A 27,048-nucleotide genomic window follows, 5' to 3' on the forward strand; every position below is an offset into this window, starting at 1 on the left:
CAAGGAAGGAACCTTGACCTTTTTGAATTTCTTCGTTGGTGGTTCAGACCAGGCAAAGTCCTCCTTGAGACCCATTTGCTTCAGATCTTCTTCACCATATATATGTGACAGAATAGCCCAGGTGCGATCGAAGACTTCATGGAGGTAGTAATGGTTTTTCTTCACTGCATTGTGAGTAGCAGTCATGTTGTGAAGAATAGAACCAAACTGACGCTTAACCCATTTGTGGTTTCGATCCACCTTCTGGTGAAGACTAAGAAGAAGCTCACGGTCAGTCATCGCCCTGGGAGCTGTGGCTTGAGGATTTGGCTTTGAAGCATTAGCGGCAGAATCATGAGTGGCAGAGTCATCATTGGTGGAGTAAGATGCAGCTTTGCGAAACTGACCATCCAATGGACGAATGCCTTCATCTATAACTGCCGCGGCCTTGCCCTTTTCATCAACTGAGGAATATGTCCGCTTGAGGACTTCAATTGGGGGCAAGTAGCTAAGGTGATTCTGAAAATCAGCCTTGTAGTTGAGTGAAGACCTTATTCTGAGGAATCTCATAATCCAAGGTGCGTAAGGCTTCAACTCAAAGGAGAGAGTGCAACATTTTCCAGAGTCCTCATGAAAAAATCATGATAGTTGACGGGAATGCCATGCATGATATTGAACAGCAGATTCTTCATGATGCCAACGACTTCTTCATCAGTCGAGTCGTGTCCTTTGATAGGACTCAAAGTCTTCGTCAGAATGCGATAGACTATTCTTGACACATATAGCAATTCCTTCACGAGGAATTTGGTCCTTGGGGCTTGACCGGGCTTCAGAGGCTTCATTAGCACTTGCATGTAATGGGCAGTGAGTTCAGGCTCATGGTACAGGCAACGAGCTCCTTCAAGGGGAGGACTGATTGGCAGGGCGTGAAGTAATTCAGAGGCCGGTGCTTTGTAGTGAGTGTTTTTGGTCATCCAGTCCAATACCCAAGATTTGATATCATCAGCATCTCCGGTGACATGCATAGTTGCATAGAATTGAAGAATGAGCTCTTCATTCCAATCGCAAATATCCGTGCAAAAGTTGAGCAGTCATGCATCATGAAGCACACTGAGGACTGGGGTGAAGCAAGGCAGTGATTCCATATCCACGTGAGGAATATGCTCATGGTCGAAGACTTTGTCCTTGTTAAAGAGCAGTGAAAAATAAAAATTTGCTTGGCTGGCAGTCTAGAAGCGCTTCCTTCTAAGACGAGCAGAGTCATAAGGATTGTAGTCTGTGAAGAACACATGCTCGTCGAAGAAGTCATCAGCCTTGAATTTCTGCTTCTTCAAGAAGGGATCCTTTGGCTTGGGCTGAGGGGTATCCGTCAATTGCATCACCACCTCAGGAATAGCAATCTCAGGATCCACATGCCAAGGAATTTCAGCTTCTTCTTCAGTGGCAGCCTGGGTCTTCAATTCTTCATTAATATTTTCTTCACCACTAGTGGCTGGAATCTCTTCGTGGACAGACGGTGTGGCATGAGGTTCTTCAGATCCCATCTGTATTTCAGTATTCACACGGGACTGAGGAATTTGTTGAAGGGGTGTGAACGGACGAGAATTGGGGTGCTGACTTTCCAAAAAGTCATCGTTCAATACTGGAGTTGTGCACCCAATGTCCACATCTTCTTCTTCACTCTTTTCCTCAACGCCGGCCTCTTCAGCAGTGAACTGAGGCATGGGCGATGAGACTATTAGGCTTGAAGGGTTTCCATCCGCTTCAATTTCTTCATCCAACTGCTCTGACGAAGCAACAGAAGGAATGTCATCATCAGATCCACTTAGGATCTCATATTCTTCATCAAAAGGAACAAGGTCCTTTGATGGCATGGATGAGATAGGAACAACATCAATTGGATTGTCAAAAGAGCTAGTCAATGGCTCCATCTTCTTCGGAGCTGAAGAATCTGATGAAGTTGATGCTTTCCTTTTCTTCACAGTTGCACGCTCCGCAGCCTTGATCTTCTTCACATCTAATGCAGAAGGAAGAATTGGACTTGGTGTAGGTGCAGGAGGAGCAGAGGGAATTGGCTCATTTACTTCAGGCTCAGCGGCAGAAGCTTCAGCTAGCCTGATAGTTTCTTCAGGCGCAACATGATGACCCACAAGTATAGGGGATCTATCGTAGTCCTTTCGATAAGTAAGAGTGTCGAACCCAATGAGGAGCAGAAGGAAATGATAAGCGGTTTTCAGCAAGGTATTCTCTGCAAGCACTGAAATTATAGGTAACAGATAGTTTTGTGATAGGATAATTTGTAATGAGCAACAAGTAACAAAAGTAAATAAAGTGCAGCAAGGTGGCCCAATCCTTTTTGTAACAAAGGACAAGCCTGGACAAACTCTTATACAGAGAAAATTGCTCCCGAGGACACATGGGAATTATCGTCAAGCTAGTTTTCATCACGTTCATATGATTCGCGTTCGGTACTTTGATAATTTGATATGTGGGTGGACCGGTGCTTGGGTGCTGCCCTTATTTGGACAAGCATCCCACTTATGATTAACCCCTATTGCAAGCATCCGCAACTACAAAAGAAGTATTAAGGTAAACCTAACCATAGCATGAAACATATGGATCCAAATCAGCCCCTTATGAAGCAACGCATAAACTAGGGTTTAAGGTTCTGTCACTCTAGCAACCCATCATCTACTTATTACTTCCCAATGCCTTCCTCTAGGCCCAAATAATGGTGAAGTGTCATGTAGTCGACGTTCACATAACACCACTAGAGGAGAGACAACATACATCTCATCAAAATATCGAACGAATACCAAATTCACATGACTACTAATAGCAAGACTTCTCCCATGTCCTCAGGAACAAACATAACTACTCACAAAGCATATTCATAATCAGAGGAGTATTAATATGCATATAGGATCTGAACATATGGTCTTCCACCAAATAAACCAACTAGCATCAACTACAAGGAGTAATCAACACTACTGGCAACCTACAAGTACCAATCTCAGACTTAGAGACAAGAATTGGATACAAGAGATGAACTAGGGTTTGAGAGGAGATGGTGTTGGTGAAGATGTTGATGGAGATTGCCCTCTCCCGATGAGAGGAGCGTTGGTGATGACGATGGCGATGATTTCCCCCTCCTGGAGGGAAGTGTCCCCGGCAGAACAGCTCTGCCGGAGCCCTAGATTGGTTCCGCCAAGGTTCCACCTCGTGCCGGCGGAGTCTCGTCCCGAAAGTTTGCTTATGATTTTTCTTCGGACGAAAGACTTCATATAGCAGAAGATGGGCACCGAAGGGCCAACAGGGGGCCCACGAGGCAGGGGGGCGTGCCCAGGGGGTAGGGCGCGCCCCCACCCTCGTGGCCAGGGTGTGGGCCCCCTCTGGTATTTCTTCCGCTCAGTATTTTTTATTATTTCCAAAAATAACTTTCGTGGAGTTTCAGGAATTTTGGAGTTGTGCAGAATAGGTCTCTAATATTTGCTCCTTTTCCAGTCTAGAATTCCAGCTGCCGGCATTCTCCCTCCTTATGTAAACCTTGTAAAATAAGAGAGAATAGGCATAAGTATTGTGACATAATGTGTAATAACAGCCCATAATGCAATAAATATTGATATAAAAACATGATGCAAAATGGACGTATCAACTCCCCCAAGCTTAGACCTTGCTTGTCCTCAAGCGGAAGTCGATAATGATAAATATGTCCACATGTTTAGAGATAGAGGTGTCGATAAAATAAAATACGGACATGAGGGCATCATGATTATTCTCATAACAACAACATATATAGATATTGTCATATGATTTCTTATGCTCAAGTAATAATCTATTCACAATGCAAAGTATGAATCAGAAACTCTATTGAGAACTAACAAACTATAATCTCAGTCATTCAAGCAATTGCAATTTATCATAACATCAGAAAGAGTCTATGTCAGAGCCTTTTAGCAAGTCCACATACTCAACTATCATTTAGTCTTTCACAATTGCTAACACTCACGCAATACTTGTGGTTACGAAGTTTTAATCGGACACAGAGAAAGATAGGGGCTTATAGTTTCGCCTCCCAACCTTTTACCTCAAGGGTAATGTCAACAATAATAGTTCATGCTAACTTACATCCAATTAGATATATATATATATATATATATATATGTATATATATATATCAGGATCTTTCCAACATACTATGCTTGCCAAAGGATAAAATGTAAAAAGGAAAGGTGAAGATCACCATGACTCTTGCATAAGGTAGAAGATAAACATAAAAGATAGGCCCTTCGCAGAGGGAAGCAGAGGTTGCCATGCGCTTTCAGGGTTGGATGCACAAAATCTTAATGCGAAAGAACGTCACTTTATATTGCCACTTGTGATGTGGACCTTTATTATGCAGTCCGTCGCTTTTATTTCTTCCACATCACAAGATCGTATAAAGCTTATTTCCTCCACACCAATCAATCATACATTTTTAGAGAGCAATTTTTATTGCTTGCACCGATGACAACTTACTTGAAGGATCTTATTCAATCCATAGGTAGATATGGTGGACTCTCATGGCAAAACTGGGTTTAAGGGTATTTGGAAGCACAAGTAGTATCTCTACTTGGTGCAAAGAATTTGGCTAGCATGAGGGGGAAAGGCAAGCTCAACATGTTGGATGATCCATGACAATATACTTTATTTTAGATATAAGAAAACATAACCCATTACGTTGTCTTCCTTGTCCAACATCAACTCTTTAGCATGTCATATTTTAATGAGTGCTCACAACCTCTCTTTCTTTATTACTTCCTATTAATTGCAACGATGACCAAAGCTATGTTTGTCAACTCTCAACAACTTTTAATCATCATACTCTTTCTATGTGAAGTCATTACTCTCCATAAGATCAATATGATCTATTTGTTTCTTTTTATTCTTTTCTCTTTCTTTTATTCCCTCAAGATCATAGCAAGATAATCAAGCCCTTAACTCAACACTAATCTTTATTATATAGCTCATGGACTCGATTACATAGAGGGATCACAAAGCAAAACTCAAAACTAGATCATACCAAAACTTTATTCTACTAGATCAAGATACTACTAAAAGGATCGAACTAAGAAAAACGGTAAAGATGGGAGTGTGATGGTGATACGATACCGGGGCATCTCCCCCAAGCTTGGCAGTTGCCAAGGGGAGTGCCCATACCCATGTGATTATGTCTCCTTCCTCAGAAGTGGTGGTGATGGGGTTGTTGATGAGGCAGGCTTGTTGTCCCTCTTCCAAGGCATGGGCTCACCATCATAGAAGGATGATCGAGTCTCCGGGATCCTCAGATCTGCAGCCAAACTCATTCTCTGGAATCTATATTCATACTCACAGTTTTGGTTTTGCAGGTCATAGATTTGGGCTTGGAGGTGCTCGATTTTCTTGTGGAGCTTGAAGATGGCCTCCCCAATGTCCTTGGCATCCAGCTTGTGGTTGTTGGTGAACTCCGCAATCATCATGTGATTGGAGTCAAGTCCACGCTCCACCATCTCCTGGCACTTGAAAACTTGTTGCTCCATTGCCTCGAGCCTTGTCTCCATGCTTCCGGTCTTCCTCGGTCCCTCAACATCACGGATGTGCAGCACCCCCTCATGCATCTCAATGGTTTGAGGGTGTTGCAGCACCTCCGCGAGATAGGGGTTGATGACCTTCTCGAAGAACTTGTCCTTGGGGGCACTTGGAGACGTCATGATCTAGATCTGTCAGAAAAACAGATCAAAACAAGAACAGAGGATATTTGCGTGATACAGGAGTCAAAACCTTCGGGAGATTATATAATGAATTTTTACCGACCAAAATATGTATCGTGCAAGAAAACGGAGTCCGGAGAGCACACGAGGTGCCCACGAGGTAGGGGGCGCGCCCAGTAGGGTAGGGCGCACCCTCCACCCTCGTGGAGGCCTCGTGTCCTTCCCGGACTGCTTCTTATTTTTCTATTTTTCTAAATATTCCAAAACGGAGAAAAATTGCCATTAGAACTGTTTTGGAGTCGGTTTACTTACCGTACCGCATACCTATTCCTTTTCGGAGTCTGAAACGTTCTGGAAAGTGTCCCTTATGTATTCCTCCGGGGTTACGGTTTCAATAACATTAGTTTCGACATTTATAGGATTACCTGAGATGTAATGTTTGATTCTTTGACCGTTCACCACCTTCGGATTTGTGCCTTCGAAGTTATTGATTTTTATGGCACCGGAACGATAGACCTCCTCGATAACGTAAGGACCTTCCCATTTAGAGAGAAGTTTTCCTGCAAAAAATCTTAAACAAGAGTTGTATAGCAATACATAATCACCTACATTAAACTCACGCTTTTGTATCCTTTTGTCATGCCATCTTTTAACTTTTTCTTTAAACAACTTGGCATTCTCATAGGCCTGGGTTCTCCATTCATCAAGTGAGATAATGTCAAATAACCTCTTCTCACCGGCAAGTTTGAAATCATAGTTAAGCTCTTTAATGGCCCAATATGCCTTATGTTCTAATTCGAGAGGTAAGTGACATGCTTTACCATAAACTATTTTATACGGAGACATACCCATAGGATTTTTATATGCAGTTCTATAGGCCCATAATGCATCATCAAGTTTCTTGGACCAATTCTTTCTAGATCTATTAATAGTCTTTTGCAAAATTAATTTGAGCTCTCTGTTACTCAATTCTACTTGACCACTAGACTGTGGGTGATAAGGAGATGCAATTCTATGATTAACATCATATTTAGCAAGCATTTTTCAAAAGCACCATGAATAAAATGTGAACCACCATCAGTCATTAAATATCTAGGGACTCCAAACCTCGGAAAAATAACTTCTTTAAGCATTTTAATAGAAGTGTTATGATCAGCACTACTAGTTGGAATAGCTTCTACCCACTTAGTAACGTAATCAACAGCAACTAAAATATGTGTATCCATTAGAGGCAGGAAAAGGTCCCATATAATAAAAGCCCCATGAAAGTGCGTTATATCGACTAGAGGGGGGTGAATAGGCGATTTTTATGAATTCTTCACTAAGGAATTTGCTAGTGAGGAAATTCCTTAGCGAAGAACTACTTGCAGCGGAATAAGTACTCAGAAGTAAACATAACAGAATACATGCATGGTCATCATGATGAAATGAAGACAAACACAGAGTACAGAAAGCGTAAACACAGGATAGCATAAGATGAAGACAAACAGACCGAAGAAATTGAACTGAGGAAATTGAGAAAGTCTTCAAACACAGATATGAACAAACACACAACACAGTAATGAGGAAATGAAAGTGTTGAGGAAATAGAACTAGTTGGCTTGGTGAAGACAATGATTTGGTAGACCAGTTCCAACTGTTGTCTCAGTTGTACATCTGGTTGGAAATGAAAGATGTCCAAGAAAGTTATAGTCTTTTCTTCAACTTTAATAGGTGCATCTACTTTTACTTCTATGGGAGGATGATATTTAAACCACTTCTCCTTAGGGAGATCAATATGAGCAGCAAAATATTCACAGAAAGAAGCTACTATCTTAGAGTCAAGTCCATATTTAGTGCTAAATTTACGGAAAAACCGATATCCATAAAAGATTTAACACAATCAAACTTAGGTGTCATACCTGACTCCTTACCTTCATCGATATCCCAATCTTCAGAGTTGCATTTAATTCTTTCCAATAAATCCCATTTGAATTCAATAGTCTTCATCATAAAAGAGCCAGCACAAGAAGTATAGAGCATGGTGCGATTGTTATCAAAAAGCCGAGCATAGAAATTTTGAATAATTATTTCTCTTGGAAGCTCATGATTGGGGCATGAATATAACATTGATTTAAGCCTCCCCCAAGCTTGAGCGATGCTTTCTCCTTCACGAGGCCAGAAATTATATATATATAATTGCGATCATGATGAACAAGATGCATAGGATAAAACTTCTGATGAAATTCCAATTTCAATCGTTTGTAGTTCCATGATCCCATATCATCACATAGCCTGTACCATGTCAATGCATCTCCCTTCAAAGATAAAGGGAAGACCTTCTTCTTAATAACATCATCGGGCACACATGCAAGCTTAAATAATCCACAAACTTCATCCACATAGATTAGGTGCTCATCAGGATGCATTGTTCCGTCTCCTGCAAAAGGATTAGCCAGCAGTTTTTCTAACATACCCGAAGGAATTTCAAAGTAGACATTTTCATTTTTAGTAGATTCAGTAGGTTGAGGAGCAACTCTTTGCTCTACTGGTCGGGGTGAAGATACCCCGTACAAGCCCCTCAGAGGATTACTTTCCATAGTAACAAGTGACAGTAAATTTCAGCACACTATATAAATTTTTCCTTACCAAATACCACCTAGCAAAGGCGCTTCACTCCCCGGCAACGGCGCCAGAAAATAGTCTTGATGACCCACAAGTATAGGGGATCTATCGTAGTCCTTTCGATAAGTAAGAGTGTCGAATCCAACGAGGAGCAGAAGGAAATGATAAGCGGTTTTCAGCAAGGTATTCTCTGCAAGCACTGAAATTATACGTAACAGATAGTTTTCTGATAGGATAATTTGTAACGAGCAACAAGTAACAAAAGTAAATAAAGTGCAGCAAGGTGTCCCAATCCTTTTTGTAGCGAAGGACAAGCCTGGACAAACTCTTATATAGAGAAAAGCGCTCCCGAGGACACATGGGAATTATCGTCAAGCTAGTTTTCATCACGTTCATATGATTCGCGTTCGGTACTTTGATAATTTGATATGTGGGTGGACCAGTGCTTGGGTGCTGCCCTTACTTGGACAAGCATCCCACTTATGATTAACCCCTATTGCAAGCATCCGCAACTACAAAAGAAGTATTAAGGTAATCCTAACCATAGCATGAAACATATGGATACAAATCAGCCCCTTACGAAGCAACGCATAAACTAGGGATTAAGCTTCTGTCACTCTAGCAACCCATCATCTACTTATTACTTCCCAATGCCTTCCTCTAGGCCCAAATAATGGTGAAGTGTCATGTAGTCGACGTTCACATAACACCACTAGAGGAGAGACAACATACATCTCATCAAAATATCGAACGATTACCAAATTCACATGACTACTAATAGCAAGACTTCTCCTATGTCCTCAGGAACAAACATAACTACTCACAAAGCATATTCACGTTCATAATTAGAGGAGTATTAATATGCATATAGGATCTGAACATATGGTCTTCCACCAAATAAACCAACTAGCATCAACTACAAGGAGTAATCAACACTACTAGCAACCTACAAGTACCAATCTCAGACTTAGAGACAAGAATTGGATACAAGAGATGAAGTAGGGTTTAAGAGGAGATGGTGTTGGTGAAGATGTTGATGGAGATCACCCTCTCCCGATGAGAGGAGCGTTGGTGATGACGATGGCGATGATTTCCCCCTCCCGGAGGGAAGTGTCCCCGGCAGAACAGCTCTGCCGGAGCCCTAGATTGGTTCCGCCAAGGTTCCGCCTCGTGGCGGCGGAGTCTCGTCCTGAAAGCTTGCTTATGATTTTTCTTCAGACGAAAGACTTCATATAGCAGAAGATGGGCACCGGAGGGCCAACAGGGGGGCCCACGAGGCAGGGGGCGCGCCCAGGGGGTAGGGCGCGCCCCCACCCTCATGGCCAGGGTGTGGGCCCCCTCTGGTATTTCTTCTGCTCAATATTTTTTATTATTTCCAAAAATAACTTTCGTGGAGTTTCAGGACTTTTGGAGTTGTGCAGAATAGGTCTCTAATATTTGCTCCTTTTCCAGTCCAGAATTCCAGCTGCCAGCATTCTCCCTCCTTATGTAAACCTTGTAAAATAAGAGACAACATGCATAAGTATTGTGACATAATGTGTAATAAAATCCCATAATGCAATAAATATTGATATAAAAGCATGATGCAAAATGGACGTATCACAACACTAGTGGTTGCCCTGGCAATTTCTTCAGCGGTTGGAATGCAGTCATCAGCCCTGGTACTCTGAGTTTCTTCACCAGCCTGAGTTTCATAAATGGTGCTGGCATGATCTTCAGTCGGCTGAGCAGATGCCTTAGCCTGAGGAATTTCTTGTTGCGATGGAGCTGCAACATTGGTAGTGAACTTCTCAGTTAAATTCACAAACCTGACTTTGGCTCCAAGCTAGTCAGCGCGGTATACGTCAAATTCATCACTGAGTTTCTTAATCTCAGATTGGATAGTGATAAGTTCTTCAGTGGTCATAGAGACAATGTTTTTCTTCAGGAAGCGCTCCTTCCTGTACTGCGCTTTCTTCAACTACCTGGCCTTTTCAAATTTCCATTTTTCTTCCTGAATGAAGGCAGTCAACATATGACTTTGGCCAGGAGTCAATTTGAAGTCAGGCATAGGAGTGTTGGGGTCCTTGTGCCAGAGATCAATGTAATCAAGGATCAATTTTGGATCCAGCAGAGGCACATTCGTGCCTTTGGCTCTAGCGGCCCTTAGCTGCCTGTCCCTGATGATTTTAGCAAGTTCTTCATCACCAGCTTCGTCATCGGACAGTACTTGAAAGGTGACTTGCTTCTTGTGAGGACTTGGTCAAGAGCCTCGTCCAGCAATGGCCTTTTTCTTCGGCAGAGAGGGGCCAGTTGATGAATTGCATGGAGCTGGAGAACTAGCAGAAGCTCCTGAGGCAATAGAGATGCCTGTTGTCCTTTGGCACGTGGCGAGATGCACAGGTGCTGAGAATTTTGTCGGAGGAGCTGAGGACTTTGGAGGAGCTGGAGCAGCTTGAGAAATTGGCTATGAGGGCTTTGAAGAATCTGGCATGAGGGCATTGCTGAGGAACTTGGCCGTGAGGGAATTTGGAGTGAAGCACTTGGCTTATGAGCAGGCTTCTTTGCCATGGCCTTATTTGGCTTGCTTGTAGAGGCTTCAGCAGTGGTAGCAGCAGCAGCAGAGTCTTCATTAAATTTCCTCACTGCTTCCTTAGCTATTTTGGCTAGCTTAGCCTGGCGCTTGGCGCATTCATCAGAATAGTCCTCACCACGCTTGAGGCTGGTGGGATCAGCTTCTTGGCCAGGTGCCAATGGAGGTCTTGGGCATGGAGGATTAAGAGCGAATTTCTTCATATACTTGGGAGTAACATATCTGTACTCCCTCCATTCCCGTGCCCATCTCCTCTCTATCCTTTGTATGCGCACCTTGCACTGATTTTTGTCCTCCTTGCCAAACTTGGCCTCATCAAGAGTGCAATAATCCTTGTATATGTCATCAGGAATCTCGAAAGCAGTATTGACCTCAGGCCTCTTTCCTCCCTTCTGTGGCTTCTTACCATCAGCCATTTTCTTCAGCTGAGGAATTTGAGCAATGGAATTCTCTAAAGAGGTGTGCAACTTTTCTTCAAGGAATGCTGTAAATGAGTTAAGTTGATGAGAACCTAGTGATTCAGCAGCGGACATGTGTACCTGTGAACAGAGTATAATTGCAAGGAATTTGGAGAGGTCATATGCGTTCTCATAAGCTTTTGCAATAAGAACAAGTTTGAGGAATTTGACCAGAAGTGTCTTGAAGAATTTCACTAAGCGTTCTTTGACTTAGGTTCCAGAGTTGTACAGATTGAAAAATCTACACAATTGAGGAATCTTGAAGAAAAACGTTGCTTAGGGAAACAGATTAAGAACAGATGTTATGTGAGGTGTTCAGTGTGAAGATTTGAAGAATAAACACCTTTTGAAGATTTTGTAGAAAACATTTGAATCAACTGGACAAAGAACACGACGAACTGGGAAGTGTAGATGTGAAGCTTATCGGTTCAGATCTTCCACGCCCTAACTTGGCAGAGGAAGACAGCTACGGCGGCGGCGGAGTGAAGAAATCCGCAGCCGGCGCGAGTACGACGGCAACATGGTTGAGGCAATGAAGCTCTTCCTCACCGGCGACGATGAAGTAGCGGCGGCGCTAGGGTTTGAGAAGCTCGAGCGGGAGAGAGGTCAAGCGGAGTAAAAACGAAGTGATGAAGGGGAGGGGTATTTATAGTCGAAGTGAAAAACTGTTCGCCCGAAGAAATTGGACGAACGTGCCCCTGACCCTTCTCATTCGCTTGACATGTGTCACCCACGTACTGAGAGGTGGCGATCGTGTGAGATCGTGGGTGAATAGATAAGTATTATCGTGGAATGTGGAACGGTTTGAGCGGCAAAGTCCAAAAATTTAGATAAGATAAGTTTTAAAGTTTCATTCGCAATTTCTTCAGCTGACGAGGACACAGTGAAGACTTTGGACGAGTTTCAAATAGAACGCACATGAAGAATTTGTGAATAGATTGGGTTGAGTTTAGCATAGAGGGGGAAGGGTCCGATCACATTCACTTAGCAGAAAAGGCAACTTGAAGAAATAGCAATAAGTGAATTCTGTAGAGGACATAAACTCATATATATATATGGAAAATCCATCCTACCACCCGGTGGTAGTTACCCCATATATCTCATATACTACCATGTGGTACTATATATACTATATTATTATCTTAAATATGTTCATATACTATATCTAAGATATTTCAAAGTAAGTTACATGAAAAAATTGCATATGAGTCCATAGTTTTTGTTATATTGGTGAAGTACGTACATATTTGTACTTAAAAAAGAACATACTCAAAATATGATACATACTACCTAAAATTAGTATATATACTATCTAATCATTAATATATACTACATACTACACGTACAAACTCTCAGTTTCGACAAATACTACATACAACATAAAAAACGCAAGTGGTGGTAACTACCACTGCTTGTAGGAAACATTTGTCCTATATATATTGCAAAGTTGAAGAATATGAACAACTGAGGAATTTCAAAACAGAGGAAAAAACTCAAATTGAAGATTTTCAACTTTTGGTGGTGGCGTGACCCACCGTATAAGAATGATGATTTCAGACACCGCGTACAATTGTCTTAGGGATCTAAGAATTAAATTCTTCGTTAATTTCTTCACACTTAGAGTGTTATTCTTCATTGATTGAAGAAAAACGTTTCTACATGTGTTGCACATCTAAGTCATCAATTTTGCATAAGTGTTAGGATGAGTGTCCTTTCAAAGAACATTAGAAGATTCTAAGATATTTAGCTCACACCGCAACTTGCTAAATCTCTTCTCATCCATGGGCTTTGTGAAGATATCGGCTAGCTGTTCTTCAGTCTTCACATGTTCAATAGAAATGTCGCCCTTCAACACATGATCACGAAGAAAATGATGACAAATCTGAATGTGCTTTATCTTCGAGTGCTGAACTGGGTTATGTGCAATCTTGATGGCACTCTCATTGTCACAGTAGAGTGGCACATTCTTCACGTTGACTCCGTAGTCCTTGAGAGTTTGCTTCATCCATAGCAGTTGAGCACAGCAAGAACTAGCAGCAATGTACTCAGCTTCAGCAGTAGACAGTGATACGCAGTTCTGTTTCTTCGAGGACCAACAGACCAAGGATCGTCCGAGGAAATGGCATGTGCCTGATGTTGACTTGCCGTCCATACGATCACCGGCATAGTCAGAGTCTGAATATCCAATGAGATCAAAAGCCGAGCCCTTGGGGTACCATAATCCAAGTGTTGGTGTGTGAGTTAGATATCGAAGAATATGTTTCACAGACTTATGGTGTGATTCCTTCTGTGTAGCTTGAAATCGGGCACACATGCAAACACTAAGCATAATGTCTGGCCTAGATGCACATAAGTACAATAAAGAACCAATCATGGAGCGGTATACCTTTTGATCGAAGTCAATACCATTTTCGTCAGTGCGTAGATGGCCATTTGTGGGCATAGGGATTTTGACGCCTTTGCAATCTTGCATGCCAAATTTCCTCAATACATCCTTGAGGTATTTCTCCTGAGATATGAATATGCCATTGCGCTATTGACGAATTTGAAGACTTAAGAAGAATTTCAATTCTCCAATCATAGACATTTGGTATTCTTCACTCATCATATAGGCAAATTCATCACTGTAACGTTGGTCAGTACAGCCAAAAATAATATCATCGACATAAATTTGGCACACAAACAATTCACCATCATAAGATTTAGTGAAAAGAGTTAGGTCAAGTGAACCGGGTTTGAAGCTTTTCTTCATGAGGAATTCCTTCAAAGTATCATACCACGCCTGAGGAGCCTGCTTGAGGCCATAGAGGTCCTTATTGAGTCTGAAGACTTTATCGGGATGCTTTGGATCTTTAAAACCTGGGGGTTGAGCAACATATACTTCTTCCTCAAGCTTACCATTGAGGAATGCACTTTTCACATCCATTTGATATAAAGTGATATCATGATGGTTAGCATAAACAAGTAATATGCGAATAGCCTCAAGTCTAGCAACAGGCGCAAAAGTTTCATCAAAATCAATTCCTTCAACCTGTGTGTAGCCTTGAGCTACAAGCCGTGCCTTATTCCTCACCACAAGGCCATTTTTATCTTGCTTGTTGTGGTAGATCCACTTTGTGCTGATGATATTGTGCTTGCATGGATCTAGACTTTTGACCAGTTCCCAGACATTGTTGAGCTCGAACTGATGTAATTCTTCTTGCATCGCTTGAATCCACTCAGGCTCCAGAAATGCTTCATCTACCTTAGCAGGCTCTGTGATAGAGACGAAAGCAAAGTGCCCACAAAAGTTAGACAAATGTGAAGCTTTTGAGCGTGTGAGAGGACGTGGAATGTTGATGTCGCTGATGATTTTCTCAATCTGCACTTCGTTTGCAACGCGAGGATGAGCGGGTTGTCGTCGAGGAATTTGATCAGCATTTTCTTCAGCACCATTTTCTTCAAGTGCATTAGCATGACGTTTTTCATGCTCTGGAATGATTTCTTCAACAGATTCTTCGGTAGGAATGACATCCTCAATAGCCTTGAACTTGATAGTTTCCTCGGGTGACTGTTCATCTAACATAGAAGGCAGGTGCTCTCTTTGCGAGCCATTAGTTTCATCGAACCGCACATCTATAGTTTCAACAACTTTGTGGTGAACGTTGTTGAAGACTTTGTAGGTGTGTGAGTCCTTTCCGTAACCAAGCATAAAACTCTCATGTGCTTTCGGTGCAAATTTAGAGTTGTGATGGGGATATCTAATCCAACATTTAGCACCGAAGACTTTGAAATAACTCACATTGGGTTTCTTGTCAGTGAGGAGTGAAGGAAATATTCCCTAGAGGCAATAATAAAGTTATTATTTATTTCCTTATTTCATGATAAATGTTTATTATTCATGCTATAATTGTATTAACCGGAAACATAATACATGTGTGAATACATAGACAAACAAAGTGTCACTAGTATGCCTCTACTTGACTAGCTCGTTAATCAAAGATGGTTATGTTTCCTAACCATAGACAAAGAGTTGTTATTTGATTAACGGGATCACATCATTAGGTGAATGATCTGATTGACATGACCCATTCCATTAGCTTAGCACCCGATCGTTTAGTATGTTGCTATTGCTTTCTTCATGACTTATACATGTTCCTATGACTATGAGATTATGCAACTCCCGTTTGCCGGAGGAACACTTTGGGTGCTACCAAACGTCACAACGTAACTGGGTGATTATAAAGGAGCATTACAGGTGTCTCCAAAGGTACATGTTGGGTTGGCGTATTTCGAGATTAGGATTTGTCACTCCGATTGTCGGAGAGGTATCTCTGGGCCCTCTCGGTAATACACATCACATAAGCCTTGCAAGCATTACAACTAATATGTTAGTTGTGAGATGATGTATTAAGGAACGAGTAAAGAGACTTGCCGGTAACGAGATTGAACTAGGTATTGGATACCGACGATCGAATCTCGGGCAAGTAACATACCGATGACAAAGGGAACAACGTATGTTGTTATGCGGTCTGACCGATAAAGATCTTTGTAGAATATGTAGGAGCCAATATGGGCATCCAGGTCCCGCTATTGGTTATTGACCGGAGACGTGTCTCGGTCATGTCTACATTGTTCTCGAACCCGTAGGGTCCGCACGCTTAAGGTTACGATGACAGTTATATTATGAGTTTATGCATTTTGATGTACCGAAGGTTGTTCGGAGTCTCGGATGTGATCACGGACATGACGAGGAGTCTCGAAATGGTCGAGACATAAAGATTGATATATTGGAAGCCTATGTTTGGATATCGGAAGTGTTCCGGGTGAAATCGGGATTTTACCGGAGTACCGGGAAGGTTACCGGAACCCCCCGGGAGCTAAATGGGCCATGATGGGCCTTAGTGGAAAAGAGAAGAGGCAGCCCTACATGGGCTGCGCGCCTCCCCCTTCCCCTAGTCCTATTAGGACTAGGAGAGGTGGCCAGCCCCCTCCTTCTCTTTTCCCCCTCCGCGAATCCTATTCCAACTGGGATTGGGGGGGGGGGAATCCTACTCCCAGAGGGAGTAGGACTCTCCTGGCGCAACCCTTGTGGCCGGCCAGCCTCCCCCCCTTTGGTCCTTTATATACTGAGGTAGAGGCACCCTAGAACACACAAGTTGATCCACGTGATCTATTCCTTAGCCGTGTGCGGTGCCCCCAGCCACCATATTCCTCGATAATACTGTAGCGGAGTTTAGGCGAAGCCCTGCTGCTGTAGTACATCAAGATCGTCACCACGCCGTCATGCTGACGGAACTCTTCCCCGACACTTTGCTGGATCGGAGTCCGGGGATCGTCATCGAGCTGTACGTGTGCTAAGAACTCGGAGGTGCCGGAGTAACGGTGCTTGGATTGGTTGGATCGGGAAGACGTACGACTACTTCCTCTATGTTGCATCAACGCTTCCGCAGTCGGTCTGCGTGGGTACGTAGACAACACTCTCCCCTCTCGTTGCTATGCATCACCATGATCTTGCGTGTGCGTAGGAAATTTTTTGAAATTACTGCGTTCCCCAACAGTGGCATCCGAGCCTAGGTTATTTATGTTGATGTTATATGCACGAGTAGAACACAAGTGAGTTGTGGGCGATATAAGTCATACTGCCTACCAGCATGTCATACTTTGGTTCGGCGGTATTGTTGGACGAGACGACCCGGACCAACATTACGCGTACGCTTACGAGAGACCGGTTCTCCCAATGTGCTTTGCACATAGGTGGCTTGCGGGCGACTGTCTCTCCAACTTTAGTTGAATCGAGTGTGGCTATGCCCGGTCCTTGCGAAGGTTAAAACGGAGTCTATTTGACAAACTATCGTTGTGGTTTTGATGCGTAGGTGAGATTGGTTCTTACTTAAGCCTGTAGCAGCCACGTAAAAATTGCAACAACAAAGTAGAGGACGTCTAACTTGTTTTTGCAGGGCATGTTGTGATGTGATATGGCCAAGACATGATGCTAAATTTTATTGTATGAGATGATCATGTTTTGTAACCGAGTTATCGGCAACTGGCAGGAGCCATATGGTTGTCGCTTTATTGTATGCAATGCAATCGCGATGTAATGCTTTACTTTATTACTAAGCGGTAGTGATAGTCGTAGAAGCATAAGATTGGCGAGACGACAAAGATGCTACGATGGAGATCAAGGTGTCGCGCCGGTGACGATGGTGATCATGACGGTGCTTCGGAGATGGAGATCATAGCACAAGATGATGATGGCCATATCATATCACTTATATTGATTGCATGTGATGTTTATATTTTATGCATCTTATCTTGCTTTGATTGACGGTAGCATTATAAGATGATCTCTCACTAAATTATCAAGAAGTGTTCTCCCTGAGTATGCACCGTTGCGAAAGTTCTTCGTGCTGAGACACCACGTGATGATCGGGTGTGATAGGCTCTATGTTCAAATACAACGGGGGCAAAATAGTTGCACACGCGGAATACTCAGGTTATACTTGACAAGCCAAGCATATACAGATATGGCCTCGGAACACAGAGACCGAAAGGTCGAGCGTGAATCATATAGTAGATATGATCAACATAGTGATGTTCACCAATGAAACTACTCCATCTCACGTGATGATCGGACATGGTTTAGTTGATTTGGATCACGTGATCACTTAGAGGATTAGAGGGATGTCTTTCTAAGTGGGAGTTCTTAAGTAATAAGATTAAATTGAACTTAAATTTATCATGAACTTAGTCCTGGTAGTATTTTGCAAATCATGTTGTAGATCAATAGCTCGTGTTGTTGCTTCCCTGTGTTTATTTTGATATGTTCCTAGAGAAAATTGTGTTGAAAGATGTTAGTAGCAAAGATGCGGATTGGATCCGTGGTCTGAGGTTTATCCTCATTGCTGCACAGAAGAATTATGTCCTTGATGCACCGCTAGGTGACGGACCTATTGCAGGAGCAGATGTAGACGTTATGAACGTTTGGCTAGCTAAATATGATGACTACTTGATAGTTTAGTGCACCATGCTTAATGGCTTAGAATCGGGACTTCAAAGACGTTTTGAACGTCATGGAGCATATGAGATGTTCCAGGAGTTGAAGTTAGTATTTCAAGCAAATACCCGAGTTGAGAGAGATGAAAGTCTCCAACAAGTTCTATAGCTAAAAGATGGAGGAGAATCGCTCAACTAGTGAGCATGTGCCCAGATTGTCTGAGTACAACAATCGCTTGAATCAAGTGGGAGTTAATCTTCCAGATAAGATAGTGATTGACAGAATTCTCTAGTCACCATCACCAAGTTAGTAGAACTTTGTGATGAACTATGATATGCAAGGGATAACGGAAACGATTCCCAAGCTCTTCGTAATGCGGAAATTGACGAAGGTAGAAATCGAGAAAAACATCACGTGTTGATGGTAGACAAGACCACTAGTTTCAAGAAAAGGGCAGAGGAAAGAAGGGGAACTTCAAGAAGAACAGCAAGCAAGTTGCTGCTCAAGTGAAGAAGCCCAAGTCTGGTCCTAAGCCTGAGACTAAGTGTTTCTACTGCAAAGGGACTGGTCACTAGAAGCGGAACTACCCCAAGTGATTGGCAGATAAGAAGGATGGCAAAGTGAACATAAGTATATTTGATATACATGTTATTGATGTGTACTTTACTAGTGTTTATAGCAACTCCTCAGTATTTGATACTAGTTCAGTTGCTAAGATTAGTAACTCGAAACGGGAGTTGCATAATAAACAGAGACTGGTTAAGGGTGAAGTGACGATGTGTGTTGGAAGTGGTTCCGAGATTGATATGATCATCATCGCACACTCCCTATACTTTCGGGATTAGTGTTGAACCTGAATAAGTGTTATTTGGTGTTTGCGTTGAGCATGAATATGATTTGATCATGTTTATTGTAATACGGTTATTCATTTAAGTAAGAGAATAAATTGTTGTTCTGTTTACATGAATAAAACCTTATATGGTTACACACCCAATGAAAATAGTTCGTTGGATCTCGATCGTAGTGATACACATAATCATAATATTGAAACCAAAAGATGCAAAGTTAATAATGATAGTGCAACTTATTTGTAGCACTGCCGTTTAGGTCATATTGGTGTAAAGCGCATGAAGAAACTCCATGCTGATGGGATTTTGGAATCACTTGATTATGAATCACTTGATGCTTGCGAACCATGCCTCATGGGCAAGATGACTAAGACTCCGTTCTCCGGAGCGAGCAACTGACTTATTGGAAATAATACATACTGATGTATGCGGTCCGATGAGTGTTAAGGCTCACGGCAAGTATCGTTATTTTCTGAACTTCACAGATGATTTGAGCAGATATGGGTATATCTACTTGATGAAACATAAGTCTGAAACATTTGAAAGGTTCAAAGAATTTCAGAGTGAAGTGGAAAATCATCGTGACAAGAAAATAAAGTTTCTACGATCTGATCGCGGAGACAAATATTTGAGTTACGAGTTTGGTCTTCAATTAAAACAATGTGAAATAGTTTCACTACTCACGCCACCTGGAACACCATAGTGTAATGGTGTGTCCGAACGTCATAACCGTACTTTATTAGATATAGTGTGATCTATGATGTCTCTTACCGATCTACCATTATCGTTTTGGGGTTATGCATTAGAGACAGCTGCATTCATGTTAAATAGGGCACCATCTAAGTCCGTTGAGACGACACAATCTGAACTGTGGTTTGGCAAGAAACCAAAGTTGTCGTTTCTTAAAGTTTGGGACTACGATGCTTATGTGAAAAAGGTTTCAACATGATAAGCTCGAACCCAAATCGGAGAAATGTGTCTTCATAGGATATCCAAAGGAAACTATTGGATACACCTTCTATCACAGATCCGAAGGCAAGACTTTTGTTGCTAAATTCGGAAACTTTCTGGAGAAGGAGTTTCTCTCGAAAGAAGTGAGTGGGAGGAAAGTAGAACTTGACAAGGTAACTGTACCTGCTCCCTTATTGGAAAGTAGTACATCACAGAAAACTGTTCCTGTGACACCTACACCAGTTAGTGAGGAAGTTAATGATAGTGATCATGAAACTTCAGAACAAGATACTACCAAATCTCATAGGTAAACCAGAGTGAGATCCACACCAGAGTGGCACGGTAATCCTATTCCGGAAGTCATGTTACTAGACCATGGCGAACTTGCGAACTATGAGGAAGCGATGATGAGCCCAGATTCCGCGAAATGGTTTGAGGCCATGAAATATGAGATATGATCCATGTATGAGAACAAAGTATAGACTTTGATGGATTTGCCCGATGATCGGCAAGCCATAGAAAATAAATGGATCTTCAAGAGGAAGACGGACGCTGATAGTAGTGTTACTATCTACAAAGCTAGAATTGTCGCAAAAGGTTTTCGACAAGTTCAAGGTGTTGACTACGATGAGATTTTCTCACTCGTATCTATGCTTAAGTCTGTCCGAATCATGTTGGCAATTGCCGCATTTTATGAAATCTGGCAAATGGATAAACAAAACTGCATTCTTTAATGGATTTACTAAAGAAGAGTTGTATACGATGCAACTAGAAGGTTTTGTCAATCCTAAAGGTGTTAACTAAATAAGCAAGCTCCAGCGATCCATCTATGGACTGGTGCAAGAATCTCGGAGTTGGAATATATGCTTTGATAAGTTGATCAAAGCATATAGTTTTATACAGACTTGCGGTGAAGCCTGTATTTACAAGAAAGTGAGTGGGAGCACTACATCATTTCTGATAAGTATATGTGTATGACATATTGTTGATCGGAAATAAAGTAGAATTATTCTGCAAAGCATAAAGGAGTGTTTGAAAGGAGTTTTTCAAAGAAAGACCTTGGTAAAGCTGCTTACATATTGAGTATCAAGATCTATAGAGATAGATCAAGACACTTGATAAGTTTTTCAATGAGTACATACCTTGACAAGATTTTGAAGTAGTTCAAAATGGAACAGTCAAAGAAAAGTTTCTTACCTGTGTTACAAGGTGTGAAGTTGAGTAAGACTCAAAGCCCGACCACGGCAGAAGATAGAAAGAGAATGAAAGTCATTCCCTATGCCTCAGTCATAGGTTCTATAAAGTATGCCATGCTGTGTACCAGATCTATTGTATACCCTACACTTTGTTAAGCAAGGGAATACAATATTGATCTAAGAGTAGATCACTGGACAACGGTCAAAATTATCCTTAGTGGAATAAGGAAATATTTCTCAATTATGGAGGTGACAAAAAGGTTCGTCGTAAAAGGTTACATCGATGCAAGTTTTGACACAGATCTGGATGACTCTAAGTCTCGATCTAGATACATATTGAAAGTGGGAGCAATAAGCTAGAGTAGCTCCGTGCAGAGCATTGTTGACATAGAAATTCGCAAAATACTTACGGATCTGAATGTGACAGACCCGTTGACTAAAATTATCTCACAAGCAAAACATGATCACACCTTAGTACTCTTTGGGTGTTAATCACATAGCGATGTGAACTAGATTACTGACTCTAGTAAACCCTTTGGGTGTTGATCACATATCGATGTGAACTATGGGTGTTAATCACATGGTGATATGAACTATTGCTGTTGAATCACATGGCGATGTGAACTAGATTATTGACTCTAGTGCAAGTGGGAGACTGAAGGAAATATGCCCTAGAGGCAATAATAAAGTTATTATTTATTTCCTTATTTCATGATAAATGTTTATTATTCATGCTATAATTGTATTAACCGGAAACATAATACATGTGTGAATACATAGACAAACAGAGTGTCACTAGTATGCCTCTACTTGACTAGCTCGTTAATCAAAGATGGTTATGTTTCCTAACCATAGACAAAGAGTTGTTATTTGATTAACGGGATCACATCATTAGGTGAATGATCTGATTGACATGACCCATTCCATTAGCTTAGCACCCGATCGTTTAGTATGTTGCTATTGCTTTCTTCATGACTTATACATGTTCCTATGACTATGAGATTATGCAACTCCCGTTTGCCGGAGGAACACTTTGGGTGCTACCAAACGTCACAACGTAACTGGGTGATTATAAAGGAGCATTACAGGTGTCTCCAAAGGTACATGTTGGGTTGGCGTATTTCGAGATTAGGATTTGTCACTCCGATTGTCGGAGAGGTATCTCTGGGCCCTCTCGGTAATACACATCACATAAGCCTTGCAAGCATTACAACTAATATGTTAGTTGTGAGATGATGTATTACGGAACGAGTAAAGAGACTTGCCGGTAACGAGATTGAACTAGGCATTGGATACCGACGATCGAATCTCGGGCAAGTAACATACCGATGACAAAGGGAACAACGTATGTTGTTATGCGGTCTGACCGATAAAGATCTTTGTAGAATATGTAGGAGCCAATATGGGCATCCAGGTCCCGCTATTGGTTATTGACCGGAGACGTGTCTCGGTCATGTCTACATTGTTCTCGAACCCGTAGGGTCCGCACGCTTAAGGTTACGATGACAGTTATATTATGAGTTTATGCATTTTGATGTACCGAAGGTTTTTCGGAGTCCCGGATGTGATCACGGACATGACGAGGAGTCTCGAAATGGTCGATACATAAAGATTGATATATTGGAAGCCTATGTTTGGATATCGGAAGTGTTCCGGGTGAAATCGGGATTTTACCGGAGTACCGGGAAGGTTACCGGAACCCCCCGGGAGCTAAATGGGCCATGATGGGCCTTAGTGGAAAAGAGAAGAGGCAGCCCTACATGGGTTGCGCGCCTCCCCCTTACCCTAGTCCTATTAGGACTAGGAGAGGTGGCCGGCCCCCTCCTTCTCTTTTCCCCCTCCGCGAATCCTATTCCAACTGGGATTGGGGGGGGGGAATCCTACTCCCAGAGGGAGTAGGACTCTCCTGGCGCAACCCTTGTGGCCGGCCAGCCTCCCCCCTTTGGTCCTGTATATACTGAGGTAGAGGCACCCTAGAACACACAAGTTGATCCACGTGATCTATTCCTTAGCCGTGTGCGGTGCCCCCAGCCACCATATTCCTCGATAATACTGTAGCGGAGTTTAGGCGAAGCCCTGCTGCTGTAGTACATCAAGATCGTCACCACGCCGTCGTGCTGATGGAACTCTTCCCCGACACTTTGCTGGATCGGAGTCCGGGGATCGTCATCGAGCTGTACGTGTGCTAAGAACTCGGAGGTGCCGGAGTAACGGTGCTTGGATCGGTCGGATCGGGAAGACATACGACTACTTCCTCTACGTTGCGTCAACGCTTCCGCAGTCGGTCTGCGTGGGTACGTAGACAACACTCTCCCCTCTCGTTGCTATGCATCACCATGATCTTGCGTGTGCGTAGGAAATTTTTTGAAATTACTGCGTTCCCCAACAAGGAGTTCGTATGCAGTCTTCTTGAAGAATTTGTGAAGATATACCATGTTGATGATGTGGCATGCAGTATCAATTGCCTCAATCCAGAAACGACGAGGAGTCTTGTACTCATCAAGCATAGTGCAAGCCATCTCAACAAGAGTCCTGTTCTTGCGCTCCATGACGTCATTTTGCTAAGGAGTATAAGGAGCAGATAACTCATGAGTAATACCAAGTTCATCAAGATAATCATCAGGACCAGAATTCTTGAACTCAATTCCATTGTCACTTCTGATGTGTTTGATCTTCACACCAAAGTTGGTTGAAGCCCTCGAGAAAAATCGTTTGAAGACTTCCTGCACCACATGTTTGTAAGTGACAATATGCACCCATGTGTAACGAGAGTAATCATCAACAATAACAAAGCCATATAGAGATGCATCATTTGTAACTGCTGAATAATGATTAGGACCAAAGAGATCCATGTGAAGCAATTCAAATGGTCGAGTAGTAGTCATGATAGTCTTCGCTGGATGTTTGGCCTTGGTCATCTTTCCAGCTTCGCAGGCTCCACACAAGTAATCCTTGAGGAATTTGACATTCTCAATGCCAATGACATGCTTCTTCTTAGCGAGGGTGTGCAGATTCCTCATGCCAGCATGACCAAGTCGTCGATGCCATAGCCAGCCTTCTGAAGCTTTTGCAAGTAGACATACAACTGGTTGAGGTGCTGTAGAGAAATCAACAATATACAAATCTCCTCTCCTAAAGCCTTCGAAGACTTTGGAATTGTCAGCTTCCATGATCACAACACAACGATACTTGCCAAAGACAACAACTATATCAAGATCACAAAGCATTGAGACAGACATCAGGTTGTATCCTAAGGATTCGACAAGCATGACTTTGTCCATGTGTCGATCCTTTGTGATCGCAACCTTACCTAGACCCAATACCTTGCTTTTGCCTTTGTCAGCAAAGATGATATGCTTCAGATGCGATGGAGATAAGGGAACATCCATCAATAGATTCTTGTCACCAATCATGTGATTTGTACATCCACTATCGAGGACCCACTCATTGGCTTTGGGTTGATCATCCTGCAGATGAATTAGTGCAGCTTATGAACTCATATACTTCATTAGTGAAAAATATGACATCAATTTCATCAGATCAATTTCATCAAGCAATAAAACAGATAAAGCAGTATGAGAACGTGAGAAATGAGGATTCACTTCTTCATGATTAGCCTGCGTCCTTTCAGGCATATACATGTCTCCAGCAAATTCTTCAGACGTTTAAGTTCGTCTGGAGACCCGATCCTGCATAAGAGATTAGTTCTTTTTCTTCACCACCCACATCTGAAGGGGTGGCAAAGAGTTCATCACTCTGCGAGCTCCATACGAGAAAGGTGGCATAGAAGCCAGTCCACTTCATTTCACATAAGAGGAGTTAGGATAAGCATATGAATAAACAGAGAAATTCTTTGAGGACTTATGAACATAAGGATTAGAAGAATAATGCTCATATTCATAGCCCTTAAATCTTCCTGGCGAAACAGAGGTGTTAGCACAATGATGTTCATATGAGGACTTTGATCCACATGAGGAATTTGGTCTATATGAGGACTTGGATCCATATGAAGAATTTGGTCCATATGAAGAATTTGATCTGGGGTTCCTATTCTTCACAGGTGGTGTCATGAGGACATTCACCTGAAGACTTTCAAGGCACCTTTTGGGAACCCAGATTTTCTTCATAGGGGAACCGTTCCTGCAGTTAGTGCCAACATATCTAGCAAATACTTCACCATTCTGATTTTTGAACAGTTTATAGTTAGAGTCAAATGACTCATCAGAACAATGAGGAGATTCACATGTAAAGCCAGATAAATTAGATGGATCTACTGGAGGTCCCTTTGCAGCAACCCATGAGGTTTTGGGGTACTACTCAGGCTTCCAATATGTTCCATCAGCATTGATTTTCCTCACAAAGGAAATACCCTCTTTCCTAGGGTTCCTGTTGAGGATCTGCTTTTTAAGCACATCACAAAGAGTCTGATGCCCATTGAGGCTTTTGTACATGCCTGTCATATACAATTCCTTCAGCCCTGCATCATCAGTGATACTAGCAATGTCCTCAGACGAGGAATTAGTGATAGCAGAGACAAGCGAAGAATTTGTAACATTAGAAGCATTTGAACATTCAGGTGAAGAATTAGCAGATTCACGTTCAATGAACTTCAAACATGGAGGAACAAATTCTTCCTGAGCAGCGCTGATTTGTTTAGCGAGTAATGAAATGCACTCCTTCTGAAGATTTTCATAACTCACCCTTAGCTTTTCAAGATCTTACTTTCTTTGAAGAAATTCATATGAAAGCTTCTCATGATCAGATAAGAGAGTGTTATGATGACTTTGAAGGTTGTCAAACTTAGACTGAAGTCTCTGAAGATTTTCAGTCAAGGTTTTAGTGCGATCCATTTCTTCACCTAACATATCATCACATTTGTCTAGCATGTTTTGAACTTTTTTAAAAGCCTTTTGTTGTTTCACAACAATCTTAGCAAGTTTAGAATAGCTAGGCTTGAGGTTTTCATCAGATTCATCCTCACTTGATTCAGAGGAGGGGTATTTGAGTACCTTGGCACCCTTTTCCATGAAGCAATAGGTGGGAGCGTAGTCATCATTGCCTTCATCAGCCTTGTTGGTGAAGCCATTTTCTTCAGAGTTGAATATGGACTTGCTGACGAATGCAGTAGCGAGAGCTAGGCTCGCCACACCAGACTCGGACTCCTCAGATGCCTCCTCTTCCTCATGTTCCTCAGATTCAGCCTCAAAGTCCATTTCCTTGTCAATGAATGCCCGAGCCTTCTTGGAGTTGCTCTTCTTGTGAGATGAAGACTTTGAGGATTTTGATGATGAAGACTTTGAAGATTTCTTCTTCTTCTTCGCATCATCAGAACTGTAATCCTTGTATTTCTTCTTCTTTGATTCCTTTTCCCACTGAGGACAATCTTGAATGTAGTGAACAGGTTTCTTGCATTTGTGGCATAGAATCTTCTTATAGTCACTGGATGAGGAATCATTACTCCTTGAGGATTTTCCAAAGCGACCATGTCTTGAGAGCTTCTAAAATTTCTTCACAAACAGTGCTAGCTCCTGGCTCAGTTCTTCAGGATCACCAAGGCTACTACCAAAATCTTCATCTTCAGATTCAGAAACTACTTTGGCCTTCAAGGCACGTGATCTGCCATAGCTCGAACCATAGAGATCTCTCTTCTCAGCAAGCTAGAACTCATGACTGTTTAGCCTCTCGAGGATATTAGCGAGATCAAGTGACTTGTAATCTCCACGTTCTTGTATCAT

The 27,048-nt window shown here is 42.1% G+C and overlaps 1 pseudogene; it reads right to left on the reverse strand.

Annotated features, from left to right (window-relative positions):
• Nucleotides 1-1,208: 1,208 nt before the first annotated feature.
• Nucleotides 1,209-27,048, reverse strand: LOC147984550 (uncharacterized; annotated as a pseudogene).

Source organism: Triticum urartu, chromosome 2A (genome assembly GCF_056163025.1).
Source record: "Triticum urartu cultivar PI428250 chromosome 2A, HENAU_Tu73, whole genome shotgun sequence".
In the NCBI taxonomy this organism is placed as follows: Eukaryota; Viridiplantae; Streptophyta; class Magnoliopsida; order Poales; family Poaceae; genus Triticum; species Triticum urartu.